Source organism: Callorhinus ursinus, unplaced genomic scaffold (genome assembly GCF_003265705.2).
Source record: "Callorhinus ursinus isolate GAN/ISIS: 27379988/994484 unplaced genomic scaffold, GSC_fseal_2.0 scaffold1021, whole genome shotgun sequence".
Taxonomy (NCBI): Eukaryota; Metazoa; Chordata; class Mammalia; order Carnivora; family Otariidae; genus Callorhinus; species Callorhinus ursinus.
In genome coordinates this window covers 1-6,330 of record NW_027398076.1, presented here as the reverse complement: position 1 = coordinate 6,330, position 6,330 = coordinate 1, and the positions used below count along the sequence as shown (strand labels likewise).

The following is a 6,330-nucleotide window of genomic DNA, read 5'->3' as shown; positions in this document are numbered from 1 at the left end:
AGGATATTCAGGTGATTGTGGTGAGAATTCCTGACCCTCAAGTATAGGAGACACATCTTCCTGCATGTATGTCCCAGAGAGGAGACCTGGAGACACTCAGGTAGGAAACACCAGACCCTGTGATACTCAGCAGTGAATAGAAACGTGGTGTTTGCAGTCCTAAATTAGAGAAATTCAAAGTGGCTCTTTGAAAAGTGTGCTGATAGTATGTACTTGAAAGAGGGAAAGACAATTTGCCCTACACAGTGTTAAGGATCGATTAATCTGGTGAGCCCGACACCCTGTGACCATTGACATATTGCATCATTTTGACACAGAGGGACAGAACTGCCCCTCAACCCATGATTTGGAAGAGGAATTGTGGTTGCAGCTTGCATGAGGGGCAGACCCTGACACTGCACAAAACTGGATCCTCAGATGATATGGAACCTTCGAAGGGTAACTGGGAATGAAGATCCAGGCCTTGGGACAGAGGGAGGGGGCTGCACATGAGCCCCCATCACCCGAGGGGTACAGAGGAGCCTGTACAGAAAGCTGGGATCTTGTTTCAGCCTGGACCGGTTAAGCTAAAGGGCTCCTGCCTGGCCTGACTATTGGGGGGGGGAGGGAGATGTAGCCATGCTGATTGGTCAGGAGGCCATAGAGCTTTGTGAGGTCACTTGGCTTCCAGGCCAGCCTGGCCCAGGAGTATGATAGAGATGCTGCCAACTGCCATTCTCCTGGCCTTGGCAGTGTCTGTGGTTGCCAAAGATAACGTCACATGTGAGTAAGTGTCAGGGACACCTCCAGGGGGTGGAAAGAGTGTCTTCTGAATAGCAAGCCCCACGCAGACTCCCTCTGTCCAGGGCTAGGAAGGAGGCCAAGCTTGGGCCTTAGTAGTCCCCTGGGTCTCCCGGGTGTGACCCACATCCCCAACTCAGGCCATCCTTGCTCCCAGCTTCATCAGCCGAGAGACCCTAGGGTTGACCCCTAGGCTCCTATGCCTCCCATAGCACAGACGCTGTGGTCCTTCCCTCACCTAGAGACTGACCTCACTGCCTCTTGCACATCAAGTCCCAATTTTTAGAAACTCCTTTATTCCCACAGATACTGAGGTTCCCCTCCTGTGGCTGACCCCAAAGACCCCAGGTTATTGTCATGGCATACTTCTAGGGTCCAGCCTCCACCTTAGCCTCTGACAGCCCCCAAGGTACCCCCAAACTCTTGTGGCCTCTCCCCAGTTCCCAGAACTTCCACCCCTGGATCCCCGCTGCTCCCCACACCGGAGATCACTGAACCTGCCTTGGCTACTCTCCCTCCTCCTGCCACCATCCAACCCCACATCGCAGCCCCAACACCCCTGTGGCTGTTTTCTGAGTCTCCCGCCCAGAATTGGCTCTAAAGACCTCAAGCCATTACACCTCTCTCTCTCTCCACCTCTAGCCTCCCCCTCTGCCTCGGGATCTGCCATATTTCTAGGGCCCTTATCATCGATCCTGCTTCCTATAGCACCTTTTTCCTTGCCTTGGGGCCACACACACAAGACCCCAGAACTCATACTCCTCAAAACCAGTTCCGGAAGCCTGCAGCTTCCTGCTTCCCTACCGCACTGACAGCGCCTCTCCTCAGCAGCTCCCCCTCAGACCCCCCACACTCCCAGTTGCCCCACTTTGCCCAGCCCCCTAGCCCTGATTCCCCCATCGTGAAGGTGCGAGGACAGGCTGTGCCTCTTCTTGGCTTGAACTGTGCCCCTGGTCTGTCCACAGTGCCCCCTGTGGCTTACGGTTCTGGCAGAACCCACCGGGAAGTGGCCGTAACATCAGAGTGCAGGATGCAACAATCGGGGCCCGGCCCTGGATGGTCAGCCTCCATGTATTCATGTCCCATAATAACCGAAGGTACCATGCGTGTGGAGGCACCTTGCTGAACACCCATTGGCTGCTTACTGCTGCCCAACTCTTCTTCTCCAAAAATTACCTGTGGAGCGCATGGAGGGAGGTCTTCAGAAAGGCTCTTCCCAAAAAGGGACATTCTCCAGGGCTCTCTGTGCACAGTCTCCCCGGGGCTCTGGGTCTTGTGGCAACCAGACCGCGAGTGGGTGGGCCCAGGCCCTTGCTGAGGGAGGGCTCTGAGGATCATGGTCACCAGAGGTTTCTGTTGAGCCCGTCCTTTCTGAGGATGACCTTGCTTGCCTCTGTGCCCACAGAAAATTATATGACTGGAGACTGATTTTTGGAACAAGGGAAATTGTGTATGGGAACCATAAGCCAGCGAAGCTGCCTCAACAAGAGAGATATGTCGAGAAAATCATCATTCATGAGAAATACATCCACAGTTTAGAGCACAATGACATCGCTCTCAAGAAGATCACCCCTCCCATTCCCTGTGGGCAATTCATCAGAACGGGCTGCCTGCCCCAATTTAGGGCGGGCCCACCTGGAGTTCCCCAGGCCTGCTGGGTGGCTGGCTGGGGATTCTTGAAAGAGAAAGGTGAGTATGGGAGGGGCTCTCACAGGGGTAGGGGGACTGCTGGTCATTCCCTCAGTGGTCTCTGAAGTGCAGGGGCCATATGTGGTGCCTAGTGGTGATGTCCACCGGAATGCGGGGTCCTGTCCCCATTTAGAGCGGGAGAAACTGGCCGCCGAGTCCCCTGTCCACAACCTCACCACTGATGGCTCTTGTGGTCGCCGGGTGGAACGGTGCATGCAGCCCCAGAAGAACCTGGGCATTTTTCGAATGGGCAATGGGCTGTGGCTCTCTCTGGGGCCTGGAACCCCAGTTGCTACCTTATGGAAATGGGGGATTGTCCCCTGAAACGGCACTTGGAGAAGAGCTCAAGATGGGGTTTTGTGGTTGCGGGCCAACTCCTCTCCTCTCTGGACATCCATTTCCCCATCTGTGAGTGGAAGGGCCATGTCACATGGTCTCTGAGCTCTGAGACCGCAGAGCCCAGCCCTCTAGACCTCAGTGAACCTCTGCTCCACACCCTCGGTGGTCACAATGCGAGAATCCACCCTCCCCATCCGAGTGACTTCGTTTTCTCTGGAGAGAGGGGACAGGGTTCTTGGCAGGGCAGCAGTGTGCAGCAAGGGTATGACAAGTAGGTTAGGCATTTCAGCTTTCCACAGGTGACCAGATGGACTTTTTACCCAGTCACATTGGGAATGAGAAGAGAGACTGAAAGCTCTTCTGTCCCTTGATAATGGAAAACTGAGGGCTCTTAATTCAAGGCACTTCCGTCATTTGGGGTTCAAAACTCAGGCTTTTCTGGTGACAAGACCCTGGTAGTTTCAGTATGCTTCCTGTAACACTTCTTCCCTCTCTCTAGGCTGCCCCCCTTCTCTGATTGGTTTGCTTCTCCTCCCGGGCACCCCTGTTTTCACTGGCCTCTGCTGGCCCTTCCCTCCATGACATGGGGTATTAACCTCTGTCTGGCTATTGATGTCCATAGCTCTGCTGAGGCCTCTAGAGCATTCTTCTTGTCCCACCCCCGGCCTACCCTGTTCTGCCCACCCACCTGAACATGTGCACAGTGTCCCATGGTTCTTGGAGTCCCTGGGGGGCCTGATCTCAGGGTTCCCATCTACACTACCACCCCTACCACCACCTTTGCTGTCCTATCTCTCAAAAGGATTATAGGCTCCCAGCTACACCCTGGACATCACACAAGGCCTCTTTTGTTCTAGAATCCTCCTCAAATTTGTGGGATTTCTACCATCTTCTGGTGAATCCATCCCCTACCATTAAGGCCAAGTCTTAAAGAAATCCCCAGCCTCCAAATTTCTGTGACATTCTTGCAGACCTTCCTTTTTCTACCTCCTCCTTGAGCCCATATGCTTCCAGGGTAGTCCTCCTTTTCTATTGAATTTCAAGTTTTTGTGGACTTTTTAGCATTTAAAGCCAAGTTGTTGGGATTGAGAAAACCCTGTTCTCTTCCAGGTCATCTGGCTCTTCCATAGATCTAAAAGGTCACCATAAGCGACAAGGCTTGTTGTGGTGGTCATTTCCATGTCACCCCTGCCTTGGCGACAGTGCAAGTACAAAACTAACCCTGCTTGGGTGGTATGCAAAGTTGACCTGAAGGGCCTGGAGATGCAGTCCAAGCCACACAAAGACAAAGTCTGAATGCTTTGTGCCTAGCTCCATCCACTTTGCTCCACTTGGTTCTGGCTTCCCACTTGGCCTACACTGCCACGTTCCTAGTGTGATCCTCCGCCTTTCCACACGGATGCAGGCAATTTCAGACCCACCCACCAGGCTGTGGCTGGGCTGTGGGTGCGGCTGTGGTGGGGGGCGGCCACTTGATGAAGAGGGGATAGCTGCCCCTATAGCCCGGTGTGAGGTTGGCTGATGGAATCATAGCCTGGGCTGGGCCTTTCTTAACCCAAAGGTCATGATGGAGCCTCTGGGGCTGTACAGGATGTTCTGACCTGCCTTCCGGTTATTCCATCCACCCATGCCCCTGACAGATCTGTGTGTGTGGAGGCCATCCTGCAGCTCGTCCTTCTCTGTAACTTCAAAACGGTTGGGAGGCATGCGGGGAGGGACTCATCTGCCCAGCTCCAGCAGATCCTGTCCAGAACTGAGCTGAGGGTTTTAATGGGGGATAAAAAGCAATGAGGAGGACTTAGAGCAGTACTGTGGGGAAATGAAATGTGTGTCCTGAATTTGAGTGTAGAGAGGAAAACCTTGGTCCGAATCGAAGACACACCACATCCCTACCAGCATGTTTGGGCAAATGGTGCTCCAAGGTCTTGATTGGAGGCAAGGTGAGTCACAGCGCTTAACACAGGGGGTCACTGTGGGGTGTAAATGAGGTGACACATCCTAGCTGTAGCTGTGAATAATGATCTGGCATCAACACACATTCCTGCAGCCACATCTGCTCATCCTCCATGCACTGCCCCTCCTGTTCACCTGCATATGCCTCCACCACCCCACATCCTTCACAAGTGTCTGAGGAGAGGCCAGGGGCATTGACTTTCATGGATTTTAGGTTGAAGTAGAGCATTTCAGGATGATGGGGGTTCTGTGGAGGGAGGAGACAGGGCTTTCCCAAAACATGTCTTCTGTGATCGCTCACCACCGAATCGCCTGTCTGTAGCCTACAGGATCGCACATAAACTGCAGGAGGCCTGTGTGAACCTCATTGACCTCGACTTTGTAACTCCACCCAGTGGTACAATGGGCGCATTTTTTCAACCAATGTGTGTGCAGGGTACCCTGAAGGCAAGATCAACACCTGCCAAGTAACTTCACTTTGGGCGAACCTTTCCCTGTCAACACCTCTTTTGTGAATCCCTGAACTCCACTCCCTCCAGGGCCCTGCTTCAGTGACCCTTTACCTGGTCCCATCTTGTAGCAGTGAGAATGGGAGGTGATACCTGGGGCCCCTACAAAGAACCAGTCACCACACAGAGAGCTTTACCCCACCGTGACACAGAGATCATACCACCCAAACACCACCCTGGAAGAGAATGCTTACCCCTCCTCACCAGAATACAAAACTTTCAAATCCACTTGTACACAAATGCCCATGCATGCATAAAGCCTCATACATGGACACATGGGTCGCTTATCTTCCCTCCTCACTGCAGGGAGACCCGTGACAATCCATCCTCTTCTCACACCCACCTGAAGCTGTTGATACCAACTCAAAGTTTACCACCACCAATTGTGTTCATGGCAGCAAGGAGCCATGTGACTGCACAAACTGTCCTTCCAGAGCCTATGGCCCTTCTGGGCAGGGGAAAAGTATGTCAGACAGAGAGTGACTTCTGTGTCCTTCTGGGCAGGGGGACAGCGGCGGGCCACTCATGTTCAGAGACAACGTGGCAAACACCTATGTGGTCGTCGGAGTCACAAGCTGGGGGGTAGGCTCTGCCCGAACTAAGCGCCCCGGGTCTACACGGCCACCTGGCCCTATCTGAACTGGACTGCTTCCAAGATCAGTTCTAATGTCTTGCACATGGCTCAATCACCCACCCCTTCCCATCCGACTTCTCAAGCAATCCCCGCTAGAAAACCCTCTGCCTGCCCTTCTCCTCGCCCTACTTGGTACTTCCAATGCCCTCCCCGTCCTCCTCCCAACCCCCCGGCATCTCGACCTTGACCTCGACCCAAACCCCCGGTGCCAACCCCAGCCCCACCCCCACCTGCTCCCCCACCTATCACTAAAGCTCCCCAAGTACTTTATGTTGCCAAGAGACTACAGCAACTCACAGAGATCTTGAAGGGGAAGACCTTTTCTAATGAAAAGGGGTATTACGAAATGGAGACCACAGATCTCCCAGAACAGACCGCCGCTTCCTGATCTGACCCCACTCCAAACAGACCCAGTGAGCCCTTTAC

At 53.6% G+C, this 6,330-nt stretch overlaps 1 pseudogene; it reads left to right on the top strand.

The window, feature by feature from the left end:
• Positions 1–689: 689 nt before the first annotated feature.
• Positions 690–6,292, top strand: LOC112818068 (acrosin-like; annotated as a pseudogene).
• Positions 6,293–6,330: the final 38 nt, after the last annotated feature.